General features: G+C 36.6%; 1 protein-coding gene across 4 annotated transcripts in view; it reads left to right on the forward strand.

The window, feature by feature from the left end:
• Lrrc4c (leucine rich repeat containing 4C) overlaps positions 1–18,364 on the forward strand; it is a 1,313,763-nt gene that overhangs the window by 753,064 nt on the left and 542,335 nt on the right. For all 4 annotated transcript variants that reach the window (XM_052725801.1, XM_052725800.1, XM_052725799.1 and 1 more), the window contains exon 4: positions 14,507–14,643. The gene's annotated coding sequence lies outside the window, so the exon portion shown is untranslated. The remainder of the gene's footprint in view (positions 1–14,506; positions 14,644–18,364) is intronic.

The raw sequence follows: 18,364 nt of genomic DNA on the forward strand, positions 1-18,364 counted from the left end.
AACTGTAATTTATAGCTGGGAGTTCTCTGAGGTTTACATTCTCCTCTTAATACCTATATTTTCTTCCCTCATTATAGATTAATGACAGTGAGCAACCGAGCTTTGCTTGGGGATTGGTATAAAGCAAATGTCAGTAGAAATTATGAGTCTTTTGTCTAGAAGGATTTTGGAAAAAAAGAAAAGTTCTGGAAATGAGATTGCTAAAAGATACCACATCATGGCATCTTAATTTGCTATATGTATGTAGGTCATTTAAAATGTCTCTTTCCCTCTCCACAATCACATACTGATAGATTAATTGTGGAATTTTGCTTTAGAAGTTGGCAAAAATAGTGAAATTCATCAAGCATAGCTATATTCCTAATTTAAAAATTGGCCCTTGAAGCTAGAGCAAATATAACATGTGTGATTTACTTTCTGTGGAACTGAAAAAAATAGGTGTAGCATTCTTGGGTTTTCAAATGTTGGGTATCAATATATTTATAACTACAAGGACTTGAGTTATCACACAAGTCACCAGACTCACCTTCACATCGTATAAAATTAATATATTTTTAACCTCAAAATTATGATTAGCCATTTCACACACACACACACACACACACACACACACACACAGAGTCACTTTGGTGGTACTGATACACTCTCAAGTGTTAGGAAAACTGATAGCCTAAACTTTTCACAGATAGAGATGACTTATTTCTGCATAGTGAGTTAACTAAACTTAGTAGCTGTCATAACTTACATTTCTTATCTCACATTTCTATGAATTAGGAGTATAAGGACAGGTTAACCTCTGCCCCAAAGTTAACAATCAAGAGATTGACAAGGCCACCTTCTTCTCTGAGTTTCTTTATGTCTATCCTTATTATTGACATAATAGAGTTTCATGTAATTATAGGATGGATAATTGTTAACTGTTATTAACTGGTCATCATCCACTGGCGACTCTGTCTAGATCATTATACAATATAGCCTCTTGCTTCCTCACTCCTAGAAGGAGGATTTATTGGCAGAGTCTGCTAAGGTGTAGTAATATGTAATATAGTGCAACCACAAAGAAATTGTCTTTCTCTTTCCCTGTATTCTAATAGTTAACTGCCAGTCACAGATGCATATACATAAGAAGAGTGGATTATACAAGGATTTGACTCACAAAGTCAATTGACCACTGTAATATATGAGCCTAATAAATGGGACACAGATTTATCATATTGAACAGTCTTTCACTGACTGAGAACAAAGCTCAGTGTTAGGACACTTGCCTAGTTTTCTTAAGGCCCTGGGTGCAATCTCTATTGCTTGAAAACAAAACAAAGCAAAGCAAACCAGAACTAGTGAAATCAGGCATTATACTTAACCAGGGAACATCTTCTTCTGTATTATAATTAAATTATTCATAGTATATTAAAACACCAATTCTATACATTGCTCACTACCCCATTATCATGTACATAAATATATATCTGTATAGCAATATTACTTAATTAATTTATAAATACCCTCTTGCCCTAATATGCAGAAAATTTAGAAAAGTACTAATTTCTGTTGTAAGAATAACCACATTTTGAAAAACTTACACTCTCATTTTTGTGATGGCCAATATTGATCATCAGTTTGACAAGATACAGACCAGTGAGAAATAAACCATTGTTCACATCCATGAGGAAGTCTCTAGTTTAGTTAACTGAGATCAAAAGATGCATCTTAAATGTAGTTGGAACCATTTCATGGACAGGGGGCCTGGATTGAATAAAAGAGAGAAAATGAGGTAGGCTAAATTACTCTCTCTCTCTGCTCTCTGACTGTGGACTCCATGTGAATAGTTTCATCAAGTCCTTACTAGTTTAGATTCCCTGTCATGATGGACTAGATCCTCAAACCATGAGCCAAATAATTCTTCTTTTTTTTCCATTTCTCAGGTTGCTTTCCTCAGATATATTGTCAAATTAATGAGAAAAGTAACTCATACATCTATCAGATAGTACGCTTTTCTCTATTCTGTTTTCTTTTCAGTTAAATAATTTTTTTTGAAATTTCTTCATTTAGTGTGGTAAAGACACTGAATGCATTGAATTTGTATGAGGAGATGTTCATCATTTTTCCTATCATGGAAGGAAATAAAATGCACAACCACTTAGCCACAGAAGTTGCCACCTACCTGCCCTTTCACTTTCTAGAGTCAACCACTACCCAAAAATCTTAAATGGAAGATACCAGAAACATAACATTTAGACAGCTTCAAGAAAGTATCACTCTAAGTACTGTAATGAAATCTCACATTGCTACTTCTGTCCTTTGCTGAGCTATAAGCCATCCCTTTGTGCTATTCATACCAGCATACCCAGAGTATGCATGTTACCTACCCACTGCATAGCCTTTTTCTTTGTCAGATGTATATTACTCATGCTCAAATCATTAGCTAAAGATAGACTGTGCTCTATAACTTCTATGACAGTTTTCTCTTATCATTTTCCTGTTTTGTGATTAGTTATTTTATTGATTTATTCTTAAGCTGACTTTATACATTAAGATATTTCAAGTGTAAACTTAAGTAGAATACAGAGCCAAGGGACTTGGAACCAGCCCTGGTTTCAGGCATTTATCCTGTACCCATCAACAGTGGAAGTAGACTCCTGGGTGGGGTGGCAGGTATCTTTCTCTGTGACTCCTGTTTCTAGTCCTGACACTATAAAACACAGGAGGATTGAAGTTCCAGGTACTTCTTGGATTAATGACTTACTTCTTACAATTTTTTTTGAGAATTCCTTATATGGATACTATAGTTATATCCTCTTCCTCCCTCCTAACCTTCCTGTATTTATATTACACCTCAAATATAGGATTTCTTATTTTTTAATTATATATATATATATCACAATTATAATAAAATACATATTTATATATAAATAGTATATATTTTGTACAATATCAATATATAATTAAATATGTATTTATATATAAATAGTATATATTTTACTCAATAGCAATATATATAATTGAGAGATCATTTAGTAATGTTCATATTAGTTTAGGCTGACCTCTTAGGATTGGCTAACACATTAGGGGGAATCTTCCCTGGAGAAAATTAGTTCAGCCACTCCAAGCAACCCTCAATTGCCTGTAGTTTTTTTTTGGAGGAAAACACCAAGCTCAACTTTTCTGCACAAGAATAAAAGGAAAAAGAAAAAAGTGAGTGTCGTAACTCTGCATGCATTCATACTTACTCTAAATTTCTTGAATATATTTTGTTGTATTCTTTTATACTTATAAAATATTCTTGAGTTTCTATTATCTTTGTTTAACTGATACATAAAACATACATGCTGCATACATTCACTGGATATCATGCAGTGTTTAATGCATCTATATATTATATAAGAAATGTTTGGATCTAGTTAAATATATTTACCTCCAACATTTGTCACTTTCTTATGGTGAAATTTTTAAGCCTTTATTCTTGCTGTTTGAAAAGTCTGGCTCATTATTCTTACCTCCATTCACCATATTGGGCAGTATGACACTAGAGATTTTTTTCTTTTCAATGTTTTTAGTTGAAATAGTATTATATCACTTCCTAAGCTGGCCTTGAACTATAGATACTCTTGCCTCTGCCTCCTTCACCAAATCCTATTGACCTGTGCCACCTTCAAGGTTAGGGAGAAACCTGGTGCCAGGGAAACTCACAGGAATCCACAAGAAAGAGCTCAGATAAGACTCTTAGTAATAGTGGAGAGGGTGTCTGAATTGGCCATCTACGGTAATCATATTGGTGATAACCATAATTGTCATCAGAGAGCCTTTACCCAGTAACTGATGATGCAGAGATCCACAGGTAAGCAATGGGAGGAGGTCTGGAAGTCCTGCTGAAGAAAGGGAGGAGGTATTGCATGAGCCAGGGGGGTTCAAGGTCATGGTGGGGAAACCCACAGAGACAGCTGACCTGAGCTCATGGGAGCTCATGGATTCTGGACCAACAGTTAGAGAGCCTGTATGGGACCAACCTAGGCCCTTTGTGTGTGGGTGACAGTTGTGTAGCTTGGTCTGTTTGTAAGGCTCCTAGCAGTGAGATCAAAACCTGTCTCCTGGCACTTAGCTGGCTTTTGAGACCCTGTTCCCCATGCTGGAGTACCTTGCCCAGCCATGATGCAGGGGAATGGGCTTGGTTCTACCTTAATTTGATGTGCTATGATTTGTTCAAGCCCATGGGAGGCCTGCCCCTTTCTAAATGGAGATGGGGGGGAGTGGATGGGGAGGTGGGAGGCAAGGTGGGGGCAGGAGGGGCGGAGGGAGGGAAAACTGTGGTCAGTATGTAAAGTAAATTAAAAAAAATGTTAATTAAATAAAATTAAAAAAATTTAAAGGAATGGTATGAAAAGCAACGACGTAGAGAATCAATAGTTACACTAAATATATATATATATATATATATATATATATATATATATATATATATATAAAGAATTACATCCCTTCTTCTCTCCCTTTCCTCATCTCAGATCCACCAAGCTACCTCTCCCTTGAATCTGTCTCCTGCCCTCCAATTCTGAAATCAATAACCTCTTTTTCTTTGATTATACTTGCTACATGGATATATGTGCACATATATGTATATATGTATATATATATGCACACACACATATATACATATACATGTATATTTATATACACATATACATATACTCCCTGCTGAGTTGTTTTTGTTGTGTGTGTATGTTTTCAAAGCTGACCACTTTGCATAGGACTACAAAATAGGGGCTCATTCTTGGGAGAGTCTAATTCTCCAATTCTCCTTCTCCCAGCAGTCAATAATTGCCTTTTTCTAAAGTGGGATTCCACAACATTTTCTCCCTTCCCCATTAACATTTTCTATTGATATCAGCATTGTTCTAGTCTCACTTATGCAGGCATTTTTAGGTAAGACTATTTCACAGTAGACTTCTTGGTACTCAGATAATTACATTCTTTACATCCTCTGTTTGTGATGTTCCCTGAGCCATAGATAATGAAGTTGTGATGTAGATCTATCTTCATCATGGGGGGGGGTTGACATAAGTTGGTAGCTGCATTTATCTGTGTGTAGAACTGTAAGATGTAGAGTGTCATAAGGAATTGTGCTGGTCTTAGACAAGTATCTACCCACCACTTTGGTAGATATTCTCATTTGTACATAGCTGTAAATGATTGCCCGCTGGTCAGCCTTGTCCCTCCTTCTGTCTGGCTCTCTTCAACCTCTGGTAAGAATCATTCCATTCTGAACTTTCATAAGAATTCTACTTTCAGCTTTCATAATGGAGTGAGTGTAACAGTACTTTTCTTTCCATGTCTGAATTATTTATTTTAACATAATGATGTTTAGGCACATCCATGTTGTCACAAATTTCAGAATTCAATCTTAACTAAATAATATCCTATTGCATGTGTGAGCCATGTTGTCTTTATTCAAAAGTTGATGGACACTTTGTTTTTTTTTCCCCAAATTTCTTTACTATTGGGAATGATTTTTAAAAGTATTATAAATTATATGGCTTTAATTTAAAAAAACTCATATGATTTAGCTGTCCCACAATGAATATGGACTTTAAAGCCTTGTGTTGTACAAGATAGAGGCAAAAAACTTTATCTGTCAATTAAAAAACAAAAACACTGGTAACTGGTATGTGAATCTCTCAATCTCTCCCTCTCTCTCCCTCCCCCCTTTCCCTCCCTCCCGCCTCTTTCTCCCAGCCCCCCACCTCTCACGACCTGGAATTCTTCCTGCTCCTCCCCGCTTTATTTCCTTCCTCTTGGATTCTGAACATTTCTTCCTTCCAAGCTGCAGAGACTAGCGCAGAGTTGTTCTTTGCAGTGCACTTGCAGGAAAAGCCTCCCATTTAAAAAAAAATGCAGACATCCACAAGCTGCTCCTTCTGGTTTAAGTTTCTAAATGAGGATAGAGAACTTGAGATTTTAATGACTTGTTACTACCCAGGCTGAGTTTAGGGGAAAAATAAATACAGGAGGAAAATAGGCCTTGCCAGAGCTGGGGACTCCATTACTGTTGTTCCAGGTAGTGTGTGCTCTACTACTGAGGTGCATCACCCGGCAGCTACTCTTAGTGGAGGCTGGGTTTTGAGTGTTGGAATATGAATGACCCTGATCTTAAGGATTTTAATGGTATCATAAAATCAAAGCTAAATTTCAAATGCAGCAGGTGGTTCATGCACTTGGAGAGTAGATGACTGAGCCTGTGTGTCAATGTAGCAAGTCTCAGGTGGCCTTTCCAGACTGGTAATAACTGGAGGGTGGCCGTGAGAAATCTTCCCCTCGGCAAGAGGCAGGAGAAATCATCCAGAGAAGGCTTGAAGGCGTGAGTGTGCTTCAGGTTGGTGATAGTTCATGCTACAACTTCCTAACTCAAATAACAGGCTCTCATGTGACTGAAGGTCAGATCTTCTGTGACTTGTTCATTCTTTATGCACCTTTCCTTTTATCTCACTCACAGACATGGTTTCTGTCGACCTCTCAGCTTAATCAAGTTCACAGCTGATTTCGAATCATGAGTGCCCTGTTAAAAATATTTATTTGTTTAATGATTCTTTACTTAACTAAAGAGTGTTTCATAATGTTTCTTTTTTTTTTAAGGAATGATGTTTTGAAGGACACAGGAATGCAGATGTATTTCTAACACACTGATTCTATTTGCATGTCAGTGTTTTGTCTGACCTATTTGCAGTCCTGTTATAAACAATATTGAAAGCATTCTAGTAGAAGATGAACATAATTTTGCTAATTTTATAGCAGAACAACTTTTCTCTTAATTAATTTTTATTATGTTTTACATAGTGCACATGAAGAATTGGGTATCACCGTTAAAAATTGCAATAAGTTAGCTTCATTGCTAAAGAGATGAACTTGAGCACAGGCAGTCTAGTACTAGAACTTTAATCTTCACCGCAATGTCACTACTCCATTAAGATTCCAGGAAAATATGTTCTTGGCTGGGTTTAAGTCCTTTAAAAGAACAAAAACTAGATTTCTCCAAGCAACTTCTTTTCATAAACATAGACTCAAAGGGCCTAGGGGATGTACTTGCTAATAGGCCCTGATCCACTTCTATACCAGACCTCATTATTAAGAAAGACTCTCTGTCCTCATTTGACTTTCAGAACCTCCATGAGTCTGTCCTCTCAAGGCAGTCTTCAGTGATTTACCTCTAATCCCAAAGATGGCTTGATGTGAAGAGTATGTGGGTTGAGATTGAAGTTTCAGTCTGGAGTTTCTCTATGAAGTCATATGAGGTCTTTGTACAAAACTAAACTTAACACCTATGAGAATAGGGCTTCCAGGAGAGGACTTATTTACTATGCCCTTTCATCTTATTATGAGAGTTCAAAAAGCCCAAGAACTCAACTGTTGAGTCTGATTTTATTTGTCATCGCCAAGATTAAAAAGATGACTTTTTAGAAGATAACTTGCTATCTTAGTAGATTTTTTTTTTCTTCTACTTAAACATTTGCATGTACCCTTATTTGCTGGGCATCTTGCAAATGTTAAGAGCAAGCATGTGCAGCACACGTACTAGCGATCTGTGTCCTCACCTAGAAAATGGTTGTTTTATTATTCTTAGCTTTGATGAGGTTTAATTAGGAGTATCTGAAATATGGACCTTTTCTTATTGTTCTTAAGATTCTTCTCATTTCTTCATTGGGATTTGGAGTTGGAGCTTTGTGTTTCAAGATGGCAGAATTGACACATAGATGTTTCACAAGTAGTCTAAGGATTGTTGATTTACAAACATGATTCCAGACAGTTCACTATTTTTCACTTAGTGCATTCAAAGATATTTATTGGTTAAATGAAAAGTTGTATCAAGCATCAGTAGAACACTTATCAAATATCAGATATAATATGCTTTGCTTCCCTTTGGGTACAACATTTAATATTAATCACTTACATTTTAGCTAAATACCTCATCATTCTCATCTTATAAGTTCTACTAGTCAATCTCAGAGAATACTGATTCAAGGTGAGAAAGGTACCAATTGATGATCTAGAAGAGCTAATCATGAGTGTATGAGGAATGCAGAAGACTATGTGGTTTTCTTCTTATGGAATTAATACATGAAACAATTAAGAGCAGCCATGGTTATCCTTAGCAGTAAGCTTGCCCTGAAAACATAGTTGTAACAGTGTAATACCATGAGCTCTTCGTGCTGAACAGTAGCCTAAAGCTTACATATCTTTCTTTTTGGTATTTTTCTAGACAGGTAGACCTTGAATTTCTGCCACTAATGACATAAATACATTTAAACTTAATACTACTGTTTTCTCAAAATATTGTGAAAAAGATGGTGTGGAGAGAATGGAAGCAAGGCACACGCTGGCATCAGTTCCTGTTTTGAAATCAATACACTAGCACATTTTTATTGAGTTATACAAGTTACAAATGTTTATTATACTTCTGAGTGAAGATGCCAGATATAATACTGTCATTATAAATATAATAATTCTGTTCCTGATTGTATATTTATGTCAAAAGTCCTATTGAGATGGGGATGCTGATGGCACAAATGCAATAAAAACTCCTTTATTCATTTATAGTCAGTAAAACAATATTAGAATATGATATATTCCATCTTCCTTCGGGTTAGTGAGTTGGGTCTCATAATTCTCTATTATATTTACTGCTTGTTGAGATATAATTTGCACAGATCTTATCTTCACCATTAATATTCTTTCATTGTTCTATATTACAAATTATTTAGCCATATGCAAGTGGTGAAGATACCATTTTGTGGAAATAATCATGGTAAATTGAAATATGACAACTATCAGATTGGAAAGGGACTAGACAAAACAGACTAGAGATGCTAACGCATATTAACAATAGGGTATGGGTTCTATTTGAATGCAGTGTACCCTGGATCTTCTGAGTTGAGAGGAATTGTTTCTGTAAGTTGTGATATATGACCTACTAAGCAGTGCTCTGGGACAAAACATCCACCTGAGGACAGAGCTAAGCCTTCTGTTAAAATGTAACCATAAGACAGTTTGTAGTTAAATAGTAAGGTGAGGAGAAGATCTATAGTTTTGAATGATGGTTCATAAGCATTATGCTGCAGCTCAAAACAAGGGTCTTTGAACTCACGAAGTATGCTGAATGGTAGACCTGGATGAAGAATGTTATGAATGCTCTGTAAAGACATGATACTATATATGTCTACTGTGGGACACCAACAACTATACCTTTTGCATGTCTGCAGTACACATACAAAGAAAATTTAGGGTCTGTTATGACATAGTTTCTACCATAAGATACTTTCCTTTACTTGGAAATTTTTTAAAAAAAATTGACTCTTAGCTCATGCCTATGATTGAGTGCATCTGAAAAACTACCCACATGGTACTTCCATTTGAAAAAGTTGGCTTCAGCATTGAGTATACCTTTTCCCAGTTCTTTGATTTAACCAATTATAATTGGCTACAAGCTAACTGGGAGTCTTTTCACTTATCTGAGAGGAAACAATAATCTCTTGTAAGCATCTTATTCTACAGAGCATGTGTTCATTCACAGAAATATTTACGGAAGGAAAGTGGAGGTAAGGCCAACCATTAGACTTACTATTTCTAAATCACTTAGGGCTGTGATGTAATAGGAAAAGAACATGAAGACAGATACAATGTCCAGGTTTTAACAGTGTGAGGCATGATATTAGCTATATTGTCTTGGTCACATTATGCATAGTAACAAAACATTAGTCGATTTCCTGTAATTCATTCAAGGTGGACTCCTTTCAAATTGTGTTGAGGATTATTTGGTATATATGAAAATTACCTTTGTGTATTGTTTTCCTAAAAACAAGTGGGTAGGCAAATTGAGCCTATAGAATGAAAACAAATGCAGAAATATTTAAAATGCACAAAGGTGGCAGATTACGATTAATTAGAAAGTTAAGTTTCTTTAGGATGTTCTTCTGTCATTCATATTCAAATACAAGCTGCAATTCAACATTACTCAATCACAGGACTCTGCAGGGGATTCCATTTTCATGTGAGAAGCTTGACAAATTTGGACCTTCATGATTTATGGACTCTATTCTAACAAAGAGATCAACAAATAGCTTATCCAAATACCTTTGACTCAGGAGAAAACTAACACTTTCAGGTACAAACCTGCAATATTCTTGGCCATCTGCATAATGACTGAAATTAGCATTGGTTTACACAGTGCACAATTCCTTTAGAATTTAGATGTCTTTGAAAGGAACAGAAGGCTATAAATTTCCTTTGGGAAAAGTCTCTGGAGGGCCTGAGGTTCTGAAACCAAAGGACTCCAGGGTGAGAGGCCTGTACTGCATGGTCGAGAGGACATTAAGATGGAGTTCTTCAAGGGATAGCTGTGTTGCTTTTAAAATCTTCTCATTGTTCCTCTGTGAAAGACATAGTCTTACCTTTCAAGGAACACTAGTAACAAATAGCTTCTCTTTTTGCTGTGTTTATTGCAGGTGATATAAGCTAAAACTAAACATTCAATTCTTGTGACCATAGTGTGCTCACACACGAAGGAAGAGGAGAAAAGTCAGGAAAGTGAACACGGGTGGAGGAAAGTACAGGGAAGAGAGATGAGAAAGACTGGAGTGGAATAGACACAAAGGAAAGGGAAACATACAATCTCTTTGATTTTTAAGGTTTGTACTTACGACTAAGCTGGCCCTAAAGTTTATGCACTAGAGGACAGTAACCCACTGATAGAAAGAAAGCTTACTCTGTCAGATTGTGAGCCCAAGTTGTCAACCACACTGCAAGGGATAGAGTGAAATTCCACTCCTATTGTCTTATGTGGCACAGAGACCGGGGAACTTGGGCCTGAATTTCTGGACACAGAACAAACACAAAGGTACCCAGTGCACGCTTATCTGTAGGGGTCACCACTCTGTGAAATAAGCAGAAGACAGCAACATGATTCCGAAGGCTTTCATCTCCAAAATCTCTTCTAATATTTTCTTTTGATCATATGAATTCTATCTGTTGGTTTTTATGTATGTTTACTATAGAGTCCATGGTTCTAATAATATGTGGTGTGTGTACCAGATTTTTATAAATAAGGTAAATATATCTTTTTAGGTTTTCTTTTTTTTGAAATAGTAGAAAATATTGTTCCAGCTTTGGGTTAATTTCAATATAGTCATAATAATTTTGAACATAATATTTTTATTAATTATTTATAAATTTCATATACACTTACAATGTATTTTGATCATGTTCACCCACATGCCTTCTCCTCATTTCTCTCAGATCTTCTAATTCATATTTTCTCTAATTCATATTTCTCTCCACTTCATATCCTTTCTCTCACTGTGGATCATGATAGTCACTAACTTTTCAAAATATTGAAATGTATGCATGCCATCATGTAAGTATGAAAATAATAAGCTCATATAATACTTAAATAGAAGGAAAAACATATTCACACACAAGTCTTCAGACCAACAGAAGAGATAAAACTGCTCAGGCTAAGTAGGCTACAGGGAGAGCCTTTGAGACCCTCTGCAACTACAGTTCCTCTGTTTTGTCAATGATGTTGACAGATAGGATAAAGGTTCTCCTTTCTTATTTGTACTAGCTAAGTGGAAAGAGGAAGTCATAGTTAGAACAATGAATCGAGATTTGGAGAGCCACTGCATCTCTCTGAGCTCGGCCTCCTTCTGTACATGTGGATACTGTGCTATGAGACACAGTTATCTCTTTCTATCGTAAAGCACCATGATTCATTTTTAAACATTACTTTCTTTGAGCCTCATTTTTCTTATCTATAAATAGGGAAGAATCCCTACACCACAAGGTGACTTTAAGGATTAAAAGATAGTAATCCTGTATCTCTTCTCATACAGATCTATTGGATTCTGGATTTACTTAGCAGGAGTTTTGAGGAGTGAGTTCTGATAGCAAGTAGTAGCATGGTATGAAATTATTTGAATTCAGGTTTTCACATGGTAAATGGTTTTGAGAAAGTCAGGATTTATTAAATGCTTTTAGTTCCAGGATATCTATCAAAGACCTTTACAGGCAACTTTCAGTGAAGACTTAACCTAGTCCCCTTGACCTTGAAGTTAGAAGGGGCCTGCTACTATTCAGCCCTAGAATCGAGCACAGAGCACAGTTTCTAGTAATGAAGAAGTGTGCAGGAGATGTCTGTGGCTTTCAGGCAAGACCTAGAAGTCTGCTGAATCTTGTTTTAAAAGCACTCCATACATTCTAGACCCATGGAGTTTTAAATTGATCAAAGACGATTTTCAAAATGGAGAAAATAACCACTAATAGAGATACAAAATAAACAGATATTAAGGTTTTCTTTAATTATCACTGAGAGAGCCACTAGATATACCTAGTTCAAAAGAAAAGAAGTATTTGTAGATGAAGATCATGGAAATTACAGTGAAAATAAAGGGAGATTTTTTTTCTGGTTTGGGTATGAATTTATTTATTTTCAAGTGTATAGGTGCTTTGTTTGCATGTGTGTCTACAAACCACATGTTTATCTGGTGTCTGTAGAGGTCAGAAAAATCCCTGGAACTGGAGTTTCAGGTGTTTGTAAGCTACCATGTGAGTACTGGGACTCAAACACAGGTCCTTTGGAAGAGGAAACAGTCATCTTAATGGCTAAGCTATCTCCCCAACCCTACTTAGCTATGTCTTAAATAAGGAAAGACAGAAGACTTTTCCTATTCTGCCATAGTGGTCTTTGGAAACAAGGCAAAGAGCAATACAATGGTTGACAGTCTCTTAATAAAATTAGTTAACATAAGAATATTTAGTTTAAAAAGTACAATGATTTAAGTGATTGCAATTGTGGTGTTGTTGTTGAATTTATTTAGATAAGTCCTGTGAATCCAAAATGATGATGGGATATTTTGAAGACCAAAACAAATCAAGAACCTCAAAAGGATATGTGTCTGTCCTTGTTAGCATTAATTGTGAACTTGAAACAGCTTTAAGTCATCTGAGAGTAAAGTTCGGACTGAAGAATTACTTAGATATCCAATTGCTTGGTTAGCATGTGAGCACAACTATGGATTATTTATTTGATTATTAACTAATTCAGGAGGGCCCAGCCTACTGTGGGTAGTACCTTCACTAAGCAAGTGGTCCAGGACAGTATAAAAAAAATTAACTAAGTGTGAGCCTGTGAGTAAACAAGTCAGAGCATAAGTTACCAATAATATTTCCTCCAAATTTCTAAATTTGAGTTCCAATGAAGGTATTAGATGAAATATAGCCTTGCCTCCCTAATTTGTTTTTTGTCAGAGGGTTTTATCACAGCAACAGGAAAGTAACCACAACAGTGTTGAAGAAGATTTCAACAAATTCAGTTTAAAGATTGAATTTTCTTTGTTTTGGTTTCCAAATAATAAGTTTAAGATTTGGATAGCATTCAATCTATTGAAGTATAAAGGTGCCCTTTGGGCATGGAAGAACAGTGAGTTTTTGTGCATAGCTTGGACAAGAAGACACAAGTATAAGGTAAAATTCAACCTGACAATTTCCTATGAAAAAAAGAGACTCCCATTACCATAAGTCAGGTGATGGGGCCTTTTTGAGCTAGATCTCTATCCCCTGAACTTTTGTCAAAAACTAGCTTACTTTGAAAATTTTCTGTTCTATAGAGTTTTAATCTGATTATGTGATGCTTAACATGAGTGACTTCGTCTTGGTTTGATCTTCTGGGGCATTGTGCTAGACTGAAGTCCATGTTCTTCCACTAATTTTATTTAACAGTAATTAAAATATATCTATTACTTTAATTTTATTTAACAGCAATGAAAACATGTCTATTACTAGAAGTCATATAATTAATCATGACATAAATCTCACACTTATTTTTTAACTAGAATTCACCATAGTCTAAAGAAAAAGTGTTTTAAGTTTTGTTTTTATCTTGGACCACATTATTTTGTACAAAACATTTTGATTTTTCGTGTAAAATAAAATAATAATCAATTCATCTCTCCCTTACTTGAATAAAAAAGGGAGCCATAGATTTGGATTAACTGACATTAAACTTGATCTTCCCTCCATTCAAGTGTTCTACCTAGAATTTGAATGATAGACTAATAGAGATACATGCCTTGGAGAGCAGGGATAACAGGTGCTTAGAAAAGGGTAGTCAATAAAATAATACTTGGAAAATAACCACACAGAACCAGGTCTAAGGTAACTCCTCACTGTCAAATGTTCTTCAGACATATTTGAATTAAAAAGTACATTTTAGTAAAAACTGTTACATTGATCAATAACTTTTAAGGGTATTTTATCCTTCATTGACCTAGACAGATTCCTATATAATATTATTGCAGATGCAAAACCATGATGACACACAATATACTTATTTTTAAAGTTCTCTATATGATTATCTATTATAAAAATAGCAATGGTCAGATTGTTTCTAGCAAAGTTACAGGTGATAAAAACGTAGCATTGACTGAACTGTAGGTCTAATTATATACTTTAATTTTCCTTGACATAGGAGTCACCGAAGGAACAAAAATAATGTATGTATTTTGACACTATGGAGACATCCTGAAACCTCTTTGGAATCTCAGTAAATTAACTGGATTCAAGCTTGGCAAAAAGGAAAACTGGTCCATAGTCAGCTTGCTACAGGTATGTGAGAGCTATAATTTACACCACTAGAATTCTTCAAAGATCCATTGACGATGTGGCTGTTAATTACTTTTCAGATAATTATAATGTTTCTTTGATACAGCTGACAGCTTCTTTTCCCTCCCATACATACACATGTGGGTGTTGGCATATGGCTAAAAGTCTGGCCATTTCATCTGGTTTACTTGGGCCTTCAGTCAGTTGCAAAAGGATGAAACAGGAAAGTACCCACCTCATAAAAAATTTACTTCTAGAGATTTATGCAAAATGACGGGAGTCAAACTGTTACTCAAACAGCTGTTTCCACCTGCTGCCCTGGGAGTTTACAGCCTAATAAATGGACCGGCCCAGAATTCAGAGCACAACAAGCAACAAATGGTGATGTCCCACCTATTTTGTTGTTTTGAAACTGAGCCAGCATTGGGATCATTAATATAGAACAAAGCATTTGGGAAAGGTAACTGTCTTTATTCTTCTCCCGGTGGAAGGAAGCTTGCCGATTGGGAAACTTGGTGCACTGACAGCGTGACTGTATTTTCTGTTGGATTATTGGGAAAGCTGTTCTTGCTTGAATAAACCTGTAAGGAAGAATGAAGCAGCAAATGACCCAACACAAATGCCCCTGTGTGCACCAGGGCCATGGGTTGTAGCCTCCTTGCTCACTAAATATTGTACTGTTTAGAGTCAAAGCAAGCCAAGCCATCCAGCCCTGGGGAATGCAAAGAGCCTGCTTGCTCAGCTCAATTTTCACTGTGTTATAACAAAAGAAAAAGTTCATGTTACTTTGACATTCAGCAGCATTCATGATAAAGGAGAAGTTAGCAGTTGCCGCTTTAACTGACAAATACTTACTTGACTTCCCGATCTTGTTTTAAAAGTGTGAGGAGAAATCTTGTTTTGGAACCTGAAACCAAATAGGAATTTCTCATGCCATCTTCTGTCAATATTTAGCTGTCTCTGAGTTATACTGTAATGACTGTCCTGCATTAATACTGAAATAGTCTTCCCTGAAGGCAATGTTCATCAATGATACTGTGTTCTGTAGATTAAGGTCAGAGGAAAATATATTAACCAATATTTAGGGAGACAACTTGTTTAAGAAATTGCATACTCATACAGGTAGGCATACAGGCTTTTGTGAGTACAAAGTGTTGTTTAAAATGAAGAATCGTTGGAAAGTTAACATGCCATGCACCAAAGGGAACATGAGCAAAATGAGAGAGAATACTTGAAGCCTGTTTGTGTTGTTTACTTTGCTTTTCTCCCTTAAGTAGCAGGAGAAAAGGAATTATCTTGGAAGCAGTCAGGGGCTGGAACTGAAATACTGGAGGAAATACAAGAGGGAGGAAGAGTTTCAGCAGACTCATACCATTCTGTCATTGCTTTGCAACAGAGTTCTTTATCTTCTTTTTTAGATGTAACCTTTTCTGCAAGGACTTAGAAGGACTTAGGCTCTGCTGTAGGTGTGTTTGTTTGCTTTCTGCCAATTATTTTTTTCTTAGTCTTCTCCACATTGATAATTCTGCATCAAGTGTGACATTCTCTGCACTCTCTCTCCAGTCTCCACTCTTACTGTAACTTCGTGATTCCTTTAGGTTACTTTCCTTACATACAGACGATTACACACTAAGTATTGTAGTGGACTTCTCTGAGAGTAGTTAAGCAAATATTGGAAAACTGAAAATGCAAAAATGCACTCTGAGGAATCACATAGTTAATCAATGCAGGAGCACACAATCTGGATGAAGGAACAAGACCAAATTTGTGGTATCACTGGAGTTTAGTATATTGGAGAAGTCTGCACAGATGGAATTAAGTTGTTCTGGCTGCCATTCTGCCAGGAAATGCAAAGAAACTTTGAAGCTCAGCAGGAAACTTTATAGGTCATGTTTTAGACATATTGATGGGGAGGCAGTAATATTTCATTGTGGATATTTACTGTATTGTATTGTCATCTTTTACCTATTTTCAAATAAGATTACTTGGCTTTTGCACATTAATTTTGTAATTTTTTGAAATATATTCTGTAGCAGTCATTGCCAAATATGTGCTAGGTGAATGTTTTCTATAATCTACTGATAGTCTTCTGAAGAACTGAATAAACATTTATATGATATTTTTTAATGATACTCATTTTATCAGATTTTCCCATCATGAGTCATACTGTTACCATCTTTGTCTACTCTTAGATCTCTAAGAAAATTATTTCTATGACTTTTCCAAAATACTTTCTTGTTGATATGCTGTAAACAAACGAATGAGTACTTTGGAGTTAATTTCAATATCCAACTTATTCATTTTATAAACTGTAATGTCCTTTGCTTCTTTGGGAATAGATATCTATTGTCTCTCTGCATTGCATTACATTTTGAATCCTATGGATTGTTATTACGGTGCTTTCTGTTACCCCTTTGGCCGCCAGTGACTCAATGAGGGAAGGAGTATAATGGTATAAGGTGCTGAGTCTTAAAAAAAGTTTATTGTTTATTTTTGAAATGTATTTCTTTCATAAAATATAATCTGATGAAAGTTTCCCATACCTCAATTCTCCCCCTTTTATCCATCCTTCCAACTACATGCTTTCTTTCTCTCTTTAGAAAACAAACAGGAAATACAAACACAAACAAACAAAACCCTACATATAGGGTAAAAGGGCCAGCCAATGATATCCACCCTGACTCTGAAACCAGAGCCCACCAAAGAAACTCACTCTGACTCTGAAACCATAGCCAGTGAAAGAAACCCACCCTGGCCCTGAACACAGAGCCAGTGAAAGAAATCCACCCTGCCCCTGAAACCAGAGCCAAAAGGCTAAACAGGGCCAGTGAAAGAAACACACTTTGGCCCTGAAACCAGAACCATATCTGCCCCTGACCAACTGAACAGAAACCAACCAATCCCTGAGCATGAAAATCAACCAATCCCTGAGTAGAAAACCAACCAATCCCTGAGCATGAAATCTAGCCAATCTGAGCTTGTCCACGCGATTGAAATCTGACCAATTTCCTCCATGCAAATCTTCCCCCTGGAAAAACTCAGCCCCTAAAATGCCCTATATAAGCCCCTCTGCCTGTTCAGTTGGCAGCTATCCTTCTCCATCCTGAGAGAGGAAGGCACTCTCCTGGATTCCTCCTTCCCAAATAAATCCTTTGAAAGAGTTTTGGGTGAAGACTTTCTTTTACCTGCAAAGTCCCCTAGGGGAGCAGAGCAGAGGAAGCAACTGGCATCTCTGTTGGGAAGTTCTCTTGGGAGTAGAGCAGAAGTAACACCTTCTTGACAGAGCTGGAGCAGATTGCTACAATTCTGCAGGGATTTCCCCCTTAGCAGAGTGGAGCAAAAGAAGTAAGAACTTGGGTCTGAGTTGAGAAGAGATGGATAGCTCGGCTAGGAAGCTCCCTTAAGTGTGTAGAGCAAAACTCAGCTGTAATGGCTCTTTCTTGGAGAGAAGCAGGATTGTCACATCCTGCAGGAAGACCATCCTCCTTCGGACCTGTGCTTCAGATATAGCCTAAGTTTCTGACAAGTCATGATATCTCTCTCCTCACAACAATAGGTATAGCCTGACTTCCCGACAAATCAGGACCTTTCCCCCCAGAGCTGCAGGTACCCAGGATACCTTCCATTCACAGTTCTGGGTATAGCCTGACTTCCTGACAAGTCAGGATATGTTTCCCTCCAGAGCTGTAACACTGGTAGGTATAGCCTGACTTCCCAAGAAGGC

The sequence above is a fragment of the Peromyscus californicus genome, unplaced genomic scaffold (assembly GCF_007827085.1).
Source record: "Peromyscus californicus insignis strain IS unplaced genomic scaffold, ASM782708v3 Scaffold_7__1_contigs__length_154581171, whole genome shotgun sequence".
NCBI classification, from domain to species: domain Eukaryota; kingdom Metazoa; phylum Chordata; class Mammalia; order Rodentia; family Cricetidae; genus Peromyscus; species Peromyscus californicus.